The following is an 18,933-nucleotide window of genomic DNA, read 5'->3' on the forward strand; positions in this document are numbered from 1 at the left end:
TATTTCCATATTAATCTTACTGGTGTTATACCTATGTATGCAACTCATTGCAGAAAATATTCACTTTAAACAAGGTCAAGATACTGCAAGAGAAGAAAACTCAAGCTGGTGTTTCTTTTTAGACTTCAAGGTCCCCATGATAGAACAGACAAGCCTACAAAAGTTCAACTATTTTGTGTGTGGAGGTAGAAGCAGCCTGTATTTTCCAATCACCTATTAACATATAGTGGGAAACAGTGATATGGAAGCCCTGAGCAATAATGTGTGAGGAGCTCCTGTAAAAGGGAGTATTAGCATGCTTTTACAAATCTGAAGGATAACTTAGTAATTGGATACAGTGACTTTTCCACACAGGCTTCCAGATCCATTGGCACACGAGTGGGGGAAGAGCTTGCCTGGAGGCTGCTCCTGCTGGCTCTGTAGCAGAGTTACCAGCAGGCATCAGGCTGCAGGCAATTCAGGGGACACTTTCACTGGCAAGTCAGGAAAATGAAGAGTGAATATGTTTCTTAAAAAAGTATTTTGAAGACTGACATATAAAAATATATTTTTGGCTTTTTGGACAACATAAAGCTATTGGAAACTGTTTCGGAAATGTTAAATTAGATTTAAAGGACATAAATAGCTGGTCTTATTTTGAAAGCACACACTTCAGCCTCCATTGCCAAATGAAGTTTTTCTCAACCCTCAAGCTTTAATAGAATTCCTTAGGTTTTTTTAAACAATTCCTAAAAGTGCCTGAGGCACACTTGAAACTTTGCTAGGCACCAGACAAAACAATGTATGCAAAGATCTATCCTATCCCTCCCCACTGGCAACTCTCACCTTGCTTTAAACCAATGCCACCCAAATATGATTCCCATTCTGGCAACAGTTCTACCTTGTGCTTTGCATCCTTCGCCTGTGCACAGAGTGCCACAATTCTTGACAACTCATCCAAATGATTCTGGAGCCCAGGCCGGGCTCTCAAGCATAATTTTTCCAACCAGCTTGGACCAAGTACAGTTAGGAAATGCACTTTTCCACAGCAAGTTGACACTGGACTCTCATAACATAGTAGGTTAAAAAATAATAATAGCCAAGTGGTAGTCTTGTTGGTAAGGGAAAGTATTATGAGACATGTATAAGATGACAAAAACCTACTTACCACATTTCCAAAATGCAGTGTGAATATAAAGCAGTAACTACTGTACTTGGGAAGTGGTTTTCCTTTTCTGCCTGACAAAATAAGAGGGTGTTTCACTATCTGCCTGGAAAAGGGACAGTGCTTAACTAGCATCAGACTGCAGTCTGCAGGACTACAACTAGAACAGTCTCTGTCTGAGCACCAGGCTGTGCTGGTTTAGAAAACACTTACACACTGAATTTTAAACTCATACAAACCTCTTAGTTCAATACTGACATATTAATTCAGCCTAAATCAACTGCTTACTAACATAAGCTAAACAGAAGTAATGTTAAACTGCAACGAGTGTTTCATACAGGGTGTTTCCACTGTATTATCTAAAGCAGTATTAAATCAACTTGAGTTTTAGAGGCAATTCTATTGTATACATACAGCACTAACCTATTCAGAAACAAGTATGCTACTGTTATTCATACAAATAAAACAAAACTCATAACAGTGCAGCTTTTACAGTCCTTTCTTTATAAAGATTTGATAAAATACAAGTGAACATACTCTCCATTCAACATTTCCCTAACCTTTACCTATAAAGAAAAAAAACCCCAGGTGGTTCAATACTTTTTGAATTAATATTTTACACAAGTCAAAATTAAGATTCATATGTCATGATTAAAGCAATTCCCTCTCAACGGTGACAGTGTCACTCCAAAAATAATTCAATGCAGTTTTCCCTTGTTAAGTATGGAGAAAAGTGTTTCCTTTAGAAGAGGAAATTATCTTAAGGAAGTTGTTTTAAGCTAAATAAAAGTTCAGGATGAAGCCAGCAAAAGGTGTGAAGGATTTCTCTTTGATTTCCCAGCTTGTGTATTTGGGCTCAGACACAGACTACATTTTATGCACATATTAATAGGATGCTAATAAGCCTACAACTCTAACAGGGACCTGTAGAGACAACCCGATATGTGGCACCAGGTATATTAGGTGTCTTAAGCAGAAGATTCACACAGAGGGAGGGAATCAGACTATGTGTTTTTAATTACAATTTCAGACAAAAACATCTTGCAAAGTTAGACTGGTATTTTTGTTGGAGCGTTTGCCAGTTAAAGTAACCTTCAAAAGATCAAGGTAGGAGCCAACCCTTTTCAGTAACTAGAAGCAGCTTTTGGTCTTCACCAGTAATCTTTTATGCAAAATAAGGCCACTCAGTTGCAAACCTGCTAAAATTACTAGATCAAAAACCCAATTCTGGTATCAAAATCACAGAGCACAGAAATTGGCAGCATGTATTTAAATGGCTTGCTGCATCTCATGGAAAACATTGAAAGAGATTCTATCTAGTTGTAAACTTCAGAGATATTTCAAAGTTAAATCCATTTTTTTTTTCTTAAATGGCACCTGCAAAATTTATAAAAGCAATACAAAGAGAAATGAAAAGTAGTAGGTAAGACTGATCTCAACCATGTATATATCCTAGTTCATAGTTACTGTTAAAAAAGTAATCTAGACATTACATCTAGCAGCATTTTAGGAATTAATTTAACCACACATTCAAAAGAGTCTTCCATACAACTTATCCACTCAAAAAGCTTTGTTTTTCACCATTTCAACTTTCTTTTTCATATTTCTTGGAAAACCAAAATAGATGAGAACAATTTTGCTTTCATCATCAGCCACTAAAAAAGTCTTTTGCTTAACAATGGAATAAAAAAAAAAAAAACCCACAACAACAAACAACAAACAACAAAAGAACTCCAACCAAAACTAAACAAGGGATTTCTGTTTGAATTTGAAATAAAAATCCTGGAAAATAGCAATTGTTCTTACCCTGTTGACACAGAAACACATCTCTTGTATTAATTGTTGTTTCATGCAATTTAAAAAAACCTCATAACAAGGATTTTTTTGTTGTTGTTTTAAAAAAATCTGCATAAATTAAGCATTTAACAACTTCCCCGCCACCACCACCCCCCCAATATATATTCATATTTCCAGCCTGGTCAATTGGCCAGCATGTATGCGACCAGCCACTAGTCAAACTGTGTCAAATACCTTCTCCTATCCTGGGGAAGGTTCTCAGCTTTAAATTTGTGTCAGCTCAAAGCTGTACTGGCAATATTTGCTCCACTTGATTTCAGCAACCAACAAAATAATTGACAGTTGCCCATCATCAGTTACTCTTATTTGTTAGCTTGAAGAAAGTCTGGCAGCCTTTCTACTTTTAATGCAAAACCCAATAAATTTGTATAGTTCTGAAATGACAATGCAGTTTATTAATTTGAATGTTGGCTGTTACGGGATTCCCCTCCCCTTCCCCACCATTTCTACACTGTGAGTTTCATCTCTTCACTTGACCTTCTTGAGAGAATAAAAAGAGCAGAAGGAAAGTGCGACCCAAAGATGCCTCATGAATGCATTACAAGTGATTCAAAATGCCCTTTTGTCCATTCAAGTAACTTCAAATGACTCTTATAAAAGTAATCAAGCATATTCTGAAATGAGACACCCTACACTGCTCCAAAGGGGCCGTTTCTCACAGCACAATGGTTTCCACGAAGTTATTATTTTTCAAATCTCATCTGCTCACAGGACCACCGTGCTGGATAGAAGCTTCTCTTGCTGATAGTCCAGCTTTGAGAAGACAACTATGAAGGTCCGGAGCTTCAGGCATTGGATTCTCTTGCAGAGGAAGGAGGACAACTCTAGATGACCAAGAAAACAGGCACAAATCTTCAGAAAATGGGCAAGCCATAAACCAGAGCTCAATTAACGATACATGTAGCATGTAGATATATATACATGCTGGTGTAACATTCAAAATAGAAATGCACTACCGGTTGCAATCTGTATTGCAGGCAGTGAGATGTGAAGAGCATGTGTGCCTGCAGCACTTGGGCAGGTGGCTTCCATCACTTTGGGTGTCATTCAGGGAATGTTCCAAAACCATCTTGTCTTTCTGGTTCAAGCACTATCTTTTGAAACCAGTACAGTCTTTATTACCCTCTGCCTAACAGCATCCTTAACCTCATGATGCCAACCTACATGAGCAAAGTCAAGCCAGTTTCTCCCAATAGCTTGCTAACCATTTGTGTCAACCTTGATGGGCTCAGTTCAAATTCTGACATACAGCAGCTGTTAAAGAGGACATGGGAGGTTGCTAACTGCCCTGAGACAAAACCACACATTTTTCACCAGACAAACTTTAGCATCCCAGAAGAAAAACCTCAAAGGATCTGGGAGCAGTACTGGCAACTGTATTGTTCTTCCCAGGAAGAAAGCAAATAAACAAAGAAAAAAGAAGAATCAAAAAAAAAAAAAAAAGAGAGAAAAGAAAAAGAAACAACAGCTTAGCATATTTGATCTGGGGCTATTTAGGTTCACAATAACAAGATTGCTTTCACTTGCATCATGAAAGTGCATTTTGCTCTCATCAGACTAGTGGATAAGTGAAAACCACAAATGTCATTCTTCCTGTGAAAACAGTCCATATTTTAGAAGATAGATATATCATCAGGGTATATAAAGATTTGTATGCAATGTCTAGATTTCAAAACCTGAAGAATAGGAGAGGAAACGCTCCTCGCTATTTGCAAATTAAAGTACCTTCTGCTTGGAGACCTTCTTCTTTCTGTGATTTTTTGTTCAATTGTATTTTTCAAAGTTTCAATCTAACTTTCAAACAGAAAACTAAATCACAACTTTTCAATCTATTCATTCGTCTTACAGTGTCCCATAGGTGTTAAACCATGCTTTACTGACCACTGTAAGATTTGCCTGTGAGAGCTGATGCACTTTATCTATCTCACCCTACTGACTGTCATTGTTTCGATTTTTTTAAACACACACCCCCCCCCCCCCCCCATCAGGACTAGGCTTGTCTGAAGACATGAACAGCAACAGACATCCTGTGATATTGGGGGAAAAGCCAGAGCATGAGACAATGCCAAAGATGAGAGAAGCTGATGGTCTTCAAGGACTTGAAATGAAAGACACAAAATTATTAGAACAGGAAACTGAAAATGTGTGTTCACAGCTTCAATACAAATAACCTAATTTTCTAGGTTTATATTTCTGATATTATGTATTTTATATCTATAAAATATATTGCATCATTAAGAATGTGCTAAGACCAAAAACAACAGGGAAGAAATTAGCAGTCTTAATTAGGAATGTGACACCTAAAGAGCTCTATTTTATGCAGCATTTGAAATACATGCTTAACTTGAGGTCTGTAGGTACCAAAGACTGCCCAGAGCAGGGATACTGTCCTCTCCTGAACTGTGGCCAGAATGATTGCTCAGTTCTACAACAGATGTGTAGACAAATACTTCTACTTTTAGCAGCAAATACTTTGTTGACCTCTCTGCTATTTTACAGAGTAAGCGTCACATCTGTTTGGTTTACTTAATTTCTCCCCCTTCCCCTTCTTAAATATGTTATCCCAGAGGTGCTACCACAATCACTAATGGGCTCAGTCTTGGCCAGTGGTGGGTCTGTCTTGGAACTGGCTGGCATGGGGGAAGCCACCCCCGCTGCCCCCCTGCTACCAAAACCTTGCCATACAAACCCAATAAAGTTGAATAATTATAATAGATGTTACAACAACTCACCTAAAATTTGAAAACAAAAGAAACGCTTAGTTTTGAAACAGGTATGTATGATGCATGTAGACTTAAAAATAAAGTTCAGTTGATGCCTATGAAAAGATTATAAATGTTTGGAAGAACCTTGTCTTCCAATTAATGTAATCTACCGAGTCAATTGTTTTCCCTTTTTATTTGCCATAATAAGGTAGATATTTTGAACTTACGTTTTATTTTCCTAATAAACTAATGTAAGAATATTACGAACTTGGGAATTTATATTTAAAAATGTTGATATTTAGAATGTTGGCATTTACTTCCTTCCTGAATGTGCTTTAAATCATGTTCTACCATTTGTAATTACACTCAAAGCAACAAAGGACAGGAGGCAGGGTGGGAGAGAATATTACTTCTGATCTTTTGGGAACCATGTAGTCACATGTTTAAAACATTCCTAATCAATGAAACACAACATGAAAGAGACGCTGAAGGCTCATACATTTTCCACCATGGTACATGTTGCATACAGTGCTGCAAAGTATTCTTTGAATATCACAGGGGGGAAAAAAAAACCACAAACCACCCACCCACAAAAAACCCCTCACAACCAAAAACACCCCCCTAAAAAAAAAACAAACAAACAAAACCAGAAAAACAAAAAAATTAATCCTGAAGCCCACAGGCTCTACCCAACCAAAATAAGCACAAGATGGTCCTAAGTGGCCTGTAACATTGAGAGAAATACCCACTTACGCTCTGCTTTAGTTTTTAGAAGCAAGCTTCCAAATTCTTTGATGTGGAGTTTGACTAGACTGGCAGTACAGAAAAATACTTCAGGCACCATGGGTGGGCTTTGCTGGAGCAGGAACAGTGAGACAGGATGGCTTTGCTAAAGTGTTAATCAAAGAAGAGCCTGTGGCAGCTGTGAGCAACAGATGAGGCACCTGCACAAAACCATGTTAACAAGGATAGAAGGACAGTAAATGGCAAGGTTCTGAAAAGAAAGTGGCAGGTGAAAAAGGAAGATACTTATTGAACACTGGTATCCAGCATCTGTGGTAGGAATAGAATATGGAAATGGAGCTCAGGACATATATGCCATCTTATACAGCACTGTTTTGACTAAGGTCTAAAAGCAGAATCAGAAACCACATTAGCTTTTTATTGGCAAAAGGGCACCTTTGAGATGTGCCAATAAACTTCTGCAGGTACATCTGCTGCCTCTGCCAGTTCACCAGTGCATAAAGGCTACACTTTACTAAGATTCAAGCTGGTGGAGCCTTTGCCAGTGAAGCCAACTCAGGGTCATTCTCTAGGACACAATATCATCACCCTGGGATCCCTGGACAGGAGAGCCACCAGCCTGAGGGTTCCACCACCACCAAGCACAAAAAAACATCACCATCAAGGTCCACATTGCGTGGTTACAAAGGGAGAACTCTGATAGCTGGTCATTCTGCTGCAACTTGCCAAGAACCATACACACAAATATAATGCTCCAGATAGACAAGCAATAGCAAAACACCACTTCTCAGCACAGAAAGTGACCCTTAGCTTCTCTACTAGGGTAGTTCATCTCTTACCTCTTTCTCTGCCGTACTCAGATGCCTATGAACCCCCCAAGACTCAATACAACATGATGCAGACATAATAACCCTCAATACAAAGTAGGAGCACCTGCCACAATGAGATTACAAAGTGCTGTGTTGGAAGCACAGCTGTGCTGTCAAAACACGAGCCCCACACTGTGTGGGCTGTTACTCCAACAAACCAGGCTGCATCAGTCCTCAAGAACAACCCAACGAAGGCTCAAGAGTTTACCTTGATGTAAAACATAAACACTGTGCCATGATATGATCCATTAATAGAAGGTAAGCCATGGTTCTACCTTCATGTTTCTATCCCTTCCTCCCTAATGGACTTGCAAGGATTTATCAGGAATTGGCCAATTTTTTTTTTCATCTGTGTTTCAATGTCTTGCTTACATAGTTTGTGTTCAGGGAAAACTGTACTAGTTCTCTAAAAAACCAAAAAAGATTAAAGTGACAGTGCACAGCACTATTAGCTCATTATTCACCTATGGAGTCAAACTGTATTTTCAGTTAAAGACAAAAATAAGGAAGCAAGAATAAGAACATAATAATATATTGCAGACTTTTAGTTATGTTATACTCTGTAAATAAACATTCTATGATTCTATATCATTCTATGATTCTAAACATGTTTTAGCAAATGCTTATAGCAACTGCTTACATTATTACATCCCATACCCACAGAAGAGTAAGTTTTGAAAGGGGAAAATGTAAGACAGAGAATGAAAAGTCCTGATGGAAGAAGCTTAAAAAAATCAACCCAAACAAACAAACACAAAACAAACCCCTGACATTTGGGTTAGGTTTTCTTGTTGAATTTTTTAACAATAAAGTTGAAAACACCCAGAACTCCCAAATCCCTCCCACCAAACCAAATCTAACAGTAACAAATGCAGTAAACCTCAAAATCAAACACTTGGCTTGGCACAGGAGTGCTGAGTTTGGATACTACAGTATCCATTGGCTTTGCTTGAGGCTGCTCAGGGAAGCTGCTGCTCACACTGCACAAACCTTTTTGTTGCAGGTTTCCTTAAACATGGTGACCAAGGCTTTAAAAAAAGGGGGGGGGGGGGGGTGCATAATGGCTTCAGACACCTAGTTAAGCGGCCTGTTTCCCAAAAGTGCTGATGACCCAGGAGCTCCTATTCACTTCAAAGAGTAGGATTTGGGGATGTTTGTTGCTTTAAGATTTATGGTCTCCCTACATCCTAACTGAGAGATTCAAGAAATTACAACTAGTAGCTCATCTCCATTAAAATTAGAAGGCATGCTAGACTGATTTGTGGCATCTATTCCAGGGGCTAACACGTTCATGTCTTCACAGACCCTGCTGGAGAAATAAGTAGTGTAAAGAAATAAGGATTTCCCAGGGAAAGCTTTGCTAAGGGGCAATAGGACACCTCACCACAAAATCCATGAGCTGACAGAAACAGCAGCACATGAGAGATAGGAGAGGACGAGAGCTGTTTCTGCCCGTAGGCTAGTACCAAATGAACAAAATGTTATTCAGCTCACTGCTCTGACTGTATTCCTGTCAGGCAGCCAGCTTAACACGATTTTGTAAAAACAGAATCACAAGCTGGGCAATAACAGTCCAAGACAGCATGTGGAAATTCCTAGCTAAACAGAATAATACTATCAGGAGCAAAAACCTTGATGCATACTGCGTGGGAGAGAATTCTTATCATGTAACAAAGCTGTTCTACAACCAAGCTGACAGACCAAACCTGTAAAGCCTATACAAAACCCCTAACATTTAGATACTGATGTCCACTGGGATTTTGGGGACTGGCAAACCCACAAAATAAATGTGTTATTTCACTCAAGGCAGGATTGTTCCCCAGTGCTTCCTGAAAACATGATGTGCTTCACCCATGAAAATTTTGGAGGGCTTTCTCCTCTCCTGAGGGAAAAAAGTAGCAACTGCAAAGGAGTAAGAGTCCATAAAATGATGCCAGTGTTAGCAACCTGAGTGACAGACAGGAAGGAGATTTCCACAATTGGCATTTGGTGAATTGCAAGCTATAAAAAGTGTTTGGAGATTACTGGGTTGTCTGGGGTTTCTAGCCACAGCAGTTTATTCTGTCTGTTACTAAAAGATCTTAGTTTATTTAAATGATTTATTTCAGAATTTCTGCATATACCAAATTAAAGCAAGCAAAGGGAACAAATCACACTTCTTACTCTTTGTAAGTTACATTTTCCGTGACTGCATAACTAGAAAAGGTTTTCTCATGTATCTTTGCATCTAGCAAAAATACTGGAAAAAATACTTACTATTGTAGTTACTGTTACAAACAGCCTGCCTTCCATTTTGCCTGATTTATTTTGCTTTTATTGTGCTTAGTATACGGTCATTTTTTCCTACTTTAAAATCTGTTTAGTCTTTATTATTATGCATAAATTGCTGAAACGTGTGTCTCTGTGCTGGAGTCACACCTTAATAATTCAGGCCCTCAGTGCCAGTTTGTCCGTTTTAGCTGAACTGGAGATAGAAAATCCTTTCCTGCACCAAAAAAAAAGCTTTCAGAGGAAAACATAAGTAAACCCAAATTTCTTCTCATAATTCAAAGAATTTCATACATCCATTGCAATGGAGGTAAAGAAGAGGTTTGCCCTTTCTCTTCACTCAGCACTAAGTCATACTGTAAGAACAGATGGATGAATTTTTAAGGCTTAACATTTAAGCATTAAAAGAAAGGGTAAAAAAAATAAAAATCTTCCTTCTTTTTTGATCTTCTGGAGCTGTTAAGCAGTACAAAGTGACACAGCTCCACCACCACCCTGCTAGGCAATCCTTCTGCAAGGCAATGGCCAGTTGTGCAAGTGAGACAAAGATTGTCGTAAGTTCAAGCGTCACCGCTCCCTTCTGTCAAAGCAAGCACCATGTTTGACCACACCAGCTCTGCTTAACTAATCATGACTCTACAAAGGCATATTTTTGACATCTGCTTTCAAAGTGTCTGTCTTAATAGGTTTTCTCAGTCTTCTTGGCTATTTTGTTACGTGTAGCAAACTGGCTTTCCAACAGAGTTGTGTGTCTGGGAAAAAAAAAAAAAATATTGATTTCCAGTAATAGAAAACATGTAGTTTCTCCCATGAACACACTAGTCTTATTAAAAGTAATAAATACTGGCTGTACCCTTCCTGCTCTGTTACCCTTCCTGCTCTGTTACCCACTCTGCCCAACATACTCACATGCTCTTGCCCCTCAACTTCACACATTTTTCGTTTTCTTTTTTTTTTCTGTTCCAGATTTGGTTTGACCGTAAAATCAAACATTTGGATCTGAATTCTCTGCTTTTGAACTTCACTCTTCAGCAAGCCCCAGTAGAGTACACGTAGCATTTCTCTGCATGTAGAGATCCTTATATATTTTAAGGTGGCAGAGAGCTGGCAGGGGGTGGAAAGTCTCTCTCAACTAAATTGTACTTGGCAGATTTTTTGTTAAATACATGTATTTTTCATCTTTTATCAACATATATATGTATATATCCTGTGTAGATGGAAAATAAAAGGAAAAGCTGATGGAGCTTGAATGGTTTAGCAAGTTGAAACTGCTTAAATTACAAAAGCCCTTTGAAAAGTCATTTCACACACTTGTTTTACTGTGTCTTTAAAAGGGAAGAGACAGACTGGTCTTTGGTATATACGTAAGAAATTTATCTGCATTATATTGTTAAAAGAAACCAGTAAATGCAACAAAGACGACAAGGCATAACTTTCCTTGTAGCGCTATGTGGCTCTTAGGAGCAGAAACATTCTAACACTTCCATATGATACAAGTACTGGTTGGCTAAATTGGAAATTGAGATGTTCTGGGCACAAAGCAAGTGAACACTAGCAAAAACGTGTCATACACAATACTTTGCAAAGCAGCATATAGAAGAGTTACAGACCAGTAGTAATTGCTTGCAGGTGATGTCTGTAGGGGTGGTGGATTTTCCCTGGGAAAAGGGGAAGGCACCAGCAGGTTTAGCCCACGAACTCTTTTCCTTCCCCAATTTATGCAAGCCTCTTTTCTCTAAATGCAGCTTGAAAGAACGCGGGCAGGAGGCTTTTCTTTTTTAGGTGCTATCTTGTACGCGCTCTTACCTGCACACTTCCGAACTCGAGACTACAAATACCAGGAGTGAGTGTTTCCCAGCTGTACAGAACTGGCAGCTCCTGCAGCTCCCCAGCAGATGGCAACGCTGACCCGGCTCTCGTTGGGGACACCCGCTGCCCGCCTGCCTCGGAGCCCATTGTGCTTCACGCAGGGGTCGTTTCAGCAACCTTTTCAGCTTGTTTCTATATGCTGCCGGAGTCTCTGTGAGTTTGCATTCTTAACTGCCTTAATGCCCAGAGAAGAGATTTGAGCTATCTAATATGCTAAATCATAGAATCACAGAATGGTTTGAGTTGGAAGGGTCCTTAAAGATGATCCAATTCCAACCCCTCTGCCACAGGCAGGGACACCTTCCACTTGACCAGGTTGCTCAAATCCCCATCCAGCCTGGCCTTGAACACTTCCAGGGATGGGGCAACCACAGCTTCTCTGGGCAACCTGTGCCAGTGTCTCCCCACCCTCTCAGTAAAGAACTTCCTAATATCTAATATAAATCTCCCCTTTGTCAGTTTAAAGCCATTCCCCCTTGTCCCGTCACTACATGCCCTTGTAAAAAGTACCTCTCCAGATTTCTTGTAGGCCCCCTACAAGAATAGCAATGTATGCTCAGAAATACAGTAAAGGAGGAAAAGAAAAGCCATAGGACTTAGCTTTCTGAAAGAAAAGTACATTCACACTTTCAACAGAATAAAAGGTGTCTTTCCAACTCTGTACAATTATAATCTCTGGCACTACAGAATTATACCTGTCATATTACTGCATGCCACCATCATGCAAATGCCATGGTGGTACTTGAGCTAAAGGTAAATCTCAGTTATCAGTGAGGCATGAGCTGAGACACAGGGGAGTCAGCTACTGACTTCCCACTGCACTCTGTTGGAGAAAACACGAGGTGAGCATTAACCATAAGAAAATACTGAAAGTATCCCACAACACTGACTACAAAAAGGTTTAAAAAAAGTCTTCTGACATCACATATGGCAGATAAATACTGATGAATGCCATCTAGGTTAATCATGGTCAGCTATTATTTGATGCACAGGTGAATATACTGATAATGACCAAAGAACTCCTTACCAGCCTTCCTTTGCAGACTGTCACTACTAGCTGTTGATAACAATGAGCAGTGCAACACAGGAACAGCAAAATACCACACCTAAAAATCTCATTTCTCCCAGTATGTAGGTACAACAGGAGGAGGGTTTTTTTGAAGACTTTCTTCAGCATTTGACTATATAATCCAATTTTTCTGTTGCCCACACAGATACAAAGAATAAAAATAAACAAATGAATTAAAGATACTGGTAGAATAACCACAACTGGTATCAGAATCTGTTCTCTTAGCAGCTAAAACAAAGTGCTTCACCAATACAGAGCTCTCTTGGCACCTGGGGACTGAAGATGGATTCCAGCTCCTGGGTAACTGAGCCATTTCATTGCTACTTGATCAAAAATTCTGAAATCCAGTAGTGTCACTTATCAGATAATCTGCTATAATGGCATTACCTGATCCACCAGGGCTTGTTTCATCTACCTTTGTCACGAAATGCTGATCTGTTGTTTCTCCTCTTCGCCATCTCTGATAGTCCCTTTCTGCTTGTGGTTGTTCTGTACAAACATAAACCAGTGACAAAAAAAAGACGGGCTGCGCAATTATGGCAACAGATACCTGCTGAGTTGCTTGTCTTTGCCAATATATAAATCAGATCCTGCTAAAACACCTGTAATTCATGCATCTTTTGACATGCATGTTTTGCATATAAGTTTTAATTCACAGATACTTTTCATTCTGCTACTCTCAAGCAATAACACAGTCTAATGAACTACTTCAAAATATAAAGACCAAGTGTGAACACTGTTTCTGAGGCTTTGAGTAACTGATTCAACATGCCTGCCTGGGTTGTTATTCCTAAGTATAAAAATCAAGGCTAACTTCAGACAATAAGCAGAATGAAGGTAGAATATAGCCAGCAGTAACACACTTTTCCACACTACACATACTTCAAAACCAAGACCCTGCTTCTGGTTCTCAGACCGGAGTTGAACTGGAGTTGAAGTTGTGCATACTTATTGGCAATTTAACATACTACTCAGCAGACACTTTTCTGCTGTCCAGAACAGAATTGGACAGCCCAAATCCTACAGGCTGCACCAGCAAAGCGTGAAGGTGTCTTTCTACATAGCCTACAAATCCTGCAGAAATGCAAGGCTTCTTGTGCCATGTGTCATGCAATTAGTATAGCAGGGACATCCACACCAGGTAGGCAGATATGGACATCAGCAACCGCTGGAGGTCCAGAGGAATAGCCTGTGCCAGTACAACAGCTTTAGTGGCTCACAGGTAGGCAAGGCTTGCCTGAAGTCTTGATACAAATAAGAAATAAACTATGTCAGTTGATTGTTGCACATTTTCTGTTGCACATTTTGAAAACAGAAATTTTATTGGGATATTTAAAAAATTATTCATTAATGTCCCACTAAAACTAGACTACACCAGAAGAGCTGTGCTACCTGACTAAACAAGATATCTGTCAGACTCTCTCTAAGCTTTAGAAAATAGCAAGCATTCCAGGCAAGCACAATGTGCAGATTTAGGATAAGCCCCTGATGTGTTTTCATTTTTGAGATCTGGGTTGGAATGGGTTGTTTACCAGCAGGAGAGAAAACATGTCAACTCTTTGTCCTGCACTGACCTGCAATCTCAGCTCTGGATTGAGGAACTAACTAATATACTCATGCAAGATACAAGAAAATCTGATGTTATTTAGTGAATTCTATCTGCAGTGTGTTAGGTTTTTTTCGTTTATTCTAAACTATCAGCTGCTCAGCATCAAACTCCAGCTAAGACTGATGCTTTCCAGGGCTCACCAAACTTCTAATGTTATTCCAAGAAACAGGCCCTTCAGAAAATATCCTCTCGTTCCAGATCATACAAGCTACAGTTTTTGTGGCAATGCTTCTGAGGTGATATAAGCTCCCACACCAGTGGTCAAGAGGCAACACAAACCAGTTAAAAACCGGTACATTAACTTGCCCCTAGCAAGTGCTATTTGAGATGAAGCCTGAACACTTCTTGTTTGCAGAATACTGGCATCTGCAAATCATCTCACAGAAATAGTTGGCATTACTGAAAACATCCTGCATAACTTTGCTTCTCTTTCACACGTAGTACAATTCGTTGCTATGAAATCTCAAGAATGCCAGTGACTGATTTTGAAAATCAGTGAATATCTAATGTGTATCTAATAAGCAGCAGTAGACGGGACAACAAGCAAAAAGACAGTAAAATAAAAATGACTGACCTATAAAAAGAAACTTTGTTTTGTTCATAAAGAAAAAAAAACAAAACCCAAAACCAAACCAAAAGCAAGAAGAACCATTACTTCCTCCTCCCGCTTACTTGCAAAATCCATCTCACTGGCTAAACACCAAAGCACTGCTCTATAGACACAGTGCTCGCAGTGGGAAGAATCCCACTTGCATTGTAAGTAATCCTTTGCTACCAAGGACACGAGCAAACATGCATAATGCTGGCGGTTCCCACCACACAGAAAGGCCTGAAGGCACCCACTGTGTTGAGAAGAGTGGAAGGCAGCCCTGGCACCTACCTTGCAGCCCTCACCCTCCAAGTATGAGGCAGCAACAGTGCCTGGAGCAAAGAAACACACCAACAATACTTATGGCACTGACAGCTTTTTGTAAGTGAGAAGGCTTAAGAGAGAAATTTAAAATCAGTAGCAATAATTCCATGCATGCCTGTTCTCATCCCATTTTTAAATCCAACATTTGGAATTTAAATCAGGAGAATAAGTGCTGATTACACTGTGGATTCACATGAAGGTACTCCCACACTGAGTTAACAGTGAACACCACAGGGATCTCCTGCCTCAGAGAGGATGAGGCTGGCAGATGGTGCAGGTGCTCGTGTTCTCCAGAGGCAAGATGATGCTACCACATGGGCAATTATGATTTAAAATCATAAAATGAATTAGGTTGGAAAAGACCTTTAATATCATCAAGTCCAACCGTTCCCCCAGGACTGCCCAGTCCACCACTAAACCATATCACTGAGGGCTTCATCTACGCGGTTTTTGAACACTTCCAGGGATGGCTATTCCAGCACTTCTCTAGGCAGCCTGTTCCAATGCCTGATCACCCTCTTAGTGAAGAAATTTTTCCTAATATCCAATCTATACTTCCCCTGGTGCAGCTTGAGGCCCTTACCTCTTGTCCTATCGCTTGTTACTTGGGAGAAGAGACCCACCCCCACCTCACTACAACCTCCTTTCAGGTAGTTGTAGAGAGAAAAATGGAACCGTGACACGGGCTGAGACATTTTGTTGCTGTGCGATGTCCCAGTGCTTCTGCCTCCTCTTCCTCATGTCAACCCTATTTTTCTCTTTCCCTCACCTCCATCGTGCAGCAGCTCCTTGGTGACATCCCATTTGTCTCTTCCCACACAGAGGTTCCCAGCAGCACCATTCTGAGACAATTAAGTAAGTTTCCTGGAGCGAGCTCACATCTTTAGTCTACAGTGGACACTGACATAGAGAACAGGTATATAGATTAGCTCAGATGAAAAGTGACTGTTGTGAGTCTGTGGCTATTTACCTATTCCCTACCAACACAGTTCTGAAGTTTATTTTGGATCCAACATCAAAGGAACTTGAAGATGGTGCACGGAAAGTGCAGAAAGCTAAACAAAAAAGCAATTAAACCACCATGAGAAAACCTTCTGGAACAAGACAGCCTAAGAATCCTTTTAAGCTCATGCAGCTTTCCACCTGCAATGCTTAAGATTTTTTATACCTTTTTGTATGCCTTTTACCTTCAGTTTTCACACCTCCTGCAGCAGCAGCCAAGGGTAACTCAGCCTCGAGAAAAGTGAGAAACAAATCAATAGGTGGTTGTTGGAGCAAGAGGAAGTAACATGAGCAATACAAGGTGGCATCATACAAAGGTGAGTTACACTGTGCAGCATCCTGGCATACACACCAGGAAAAGCAGAAGTAGTATTCAGCAGATGAATAATCAAATACATACATTGTCGTACCTGTCCTTCCTTTACGTGATCCCAATTTTGCCCCAAGTAAACACAACTGCTGAGAAGTCACCGTAAATGTACTGTTAAATCCAAGTACAAATCTGTCTATGTGTGTGCTAACATTCTTAACTGGTTAGTCACATGTTGCTGGCTGTACACATTATGTTGAACCCACACAAACCAACACTGCCTTGTGTCAACATTGCTTTGTTCTTCTGATAGGTGATGCATTGTCTACCTATTCTAAAGAATCTAAACAAAGCCCCATAGAAAGTATACGATATAGTCCTAACCTCAGTACTTCATCATTTTCCCCGCACACAAAAAGATTTTTGTTGTGCAAAACCACCTGAATCACAACACATATAAATTAAGGGCCTGAATCCACGGCAGTCAAAAGAGGCATACAATTGCAGTGAGGCAACATTTGGCATTGCCCCATCTCGGTTTTAGGCATTCAGCTTACAGACTGGCATTCAGGAGTCCCAGTCAGACTCCAAAACCCACATCAATAGTGCTTGACACAGTCTGGATCTCCTGAGTGGTGATGTGCCCTCTCACTGGTGCACTGACATGTTCTATACCCTGGCTGCAGAGTGAAAAAATTTAAAAATAAAAATTCTAAAGTAACAAAGAAGTATCCAAGAAGAATATTTCTCAAGTCTAAACTCAGCTGTTTCACTAAAAATTACTGTAGCGAATTAACTATTCATTTACTCATCTATCGGAGCCTGGATTCCCTCATAAGAAGCAGCATTTCACTGTCACCTCTTCGATGGTGAAAAGTATCCTACGAAATGGCAAACTTTGATTAACAGGCTAGTGGTATTCACTGCACTCACCTTGTCTGCATGAAGGAGTTCACACACAAAATCCCTCACCTTTCAGGAGGGCAGATCAACAACTGGCTGCTGACTGCATGGAGGTAGAGTATTTTACATCTCTTCTGAGCCTGCTAGACAAGGGAAAATGGACACACATGAAGCAGTAACACTTCCCTGAGACAGGGACATGAACAAAGTAGAGGGGAATCCTGGTCTTCATTTGCTTCTAAAGCTATGTGCTTTTTGGTTTTTTAATTACAGTAATCTCACAAGAAACAGTAACCCATAAACTGATTTTCTCTTTTCTAAATCCTAGTTTTCTACCTCCACACAAGCATGCAGTTTCCCACACACGCAAAACTGCCCCTGAAAAATCCAAGAGCTGTTTTTGAAATTGGAGCTCCACAAGCTAGATAGGACAGTTTCACAGAAAAAAGTATTTACTACTCTCAGACAAGCAATAAAAATACCCTTCAGGCAACTTTTCAAACTGTGAAAAGAGACCAAGTTACATGATCTTAATTTGTTCCCTTCTCACACACAGGCTCCTTGGCAGCTGCAACACAAGAAAGCCCCCATTAGTATGCTCAGAAGGTGAAAGCTCAGGTTTGCCAGCCTTTTACCAGGCAACATGGTCAACATCAACCAGAACATGTCAGCGTGCGGCCCAATGGGCTGCATAATTAAGCAGGTTCTGGCATTTTCCAGTCGCTGGCACAGGCAGCTATTGTAAAACCCATCACAGGAAGGCATAACGAACTCCTAGAAACACAGCTGGGCTGCATGAGGAAGAGCCAAACCTAAGCAGTAAGTAATGCTGAGAACACTTATAAAAAGCCTGTATACACACATAAATAAAGAGGCATGGATTCATTGATTCATACCTAACTTTAGTGCACTTGACCCCACAACCACAGTGTGCATGTGTCTGTGACTTCCTAGGGCACACTTTTCAAAGAGGAAAAAGTGACTGCCAACCTTCCTCTGGTCTCCACAAGGAAATGGCCCCATGAATGTCACCTTACACAGTGGGACTGTCCGGGTGCCAATGCGGAGCTGAGCAGAGGAAGCAGCTCTGCCTGTAAGGCCAGTTTGTCACCTGCCACCTTTACTTTGGGATATCACAGGGGTTTGCCAGCACTCTCGATTCAGTCTCTGCTTCTGCTGGCTCCAACAGTGACAGTCTCCAGCTATCACACCTCCTCGCTGAGTCTTCCCATCCCTTCAGCCTGGCTCTGACCAGAATCAGTATCATTTCCCCAGGCATCTGAAGACAGATCACTTTCCCCAGATCTGTTGCCTCCAGCTCTTGTCCTCGTGTTTTAACCCCAACCGGAGGCATGAGAGGTTGGCAGAGAGCACTGGTGGTGTAGGGAAAGATGTTCCTGCAATCACTTCCTACCTCCTCATCTCAGGAGGCAGCTGTGGCTGCTTACAAAGTTATGCTCCATGCTTTAAGCCCTTATTTTAAACACACTTCTGGCTGAAAAAGCCTTCAGAAAAGAAAAAAGCCAAGAAACAACAAACGCACAAAACCTCCCAAAAAACCCAAACAAAACCCCAAAACCAATACAAAACCAAAAAGCCTTCAAATCAGTAAGGCCTTTGCAGGTGTTCGCAGAATAACAGATTTCCTTTTTTAATCCATCACTTGATCAA

Source organism: Strigops habroptila, chromosome 10 (assembly GCF_004027225.2).
Source record: "Strigops habroptila isolate Jane chromosome 10, bStrHab1.2.pri, whole genome shotgun sequence".
NCBI classification, from domain to species: domain Eukaryota; kingdom Metazoa; phylum Chordata; class Aves; order Psittaciformes; family Psittacidae; genus Strigops; species Strigops habroptila.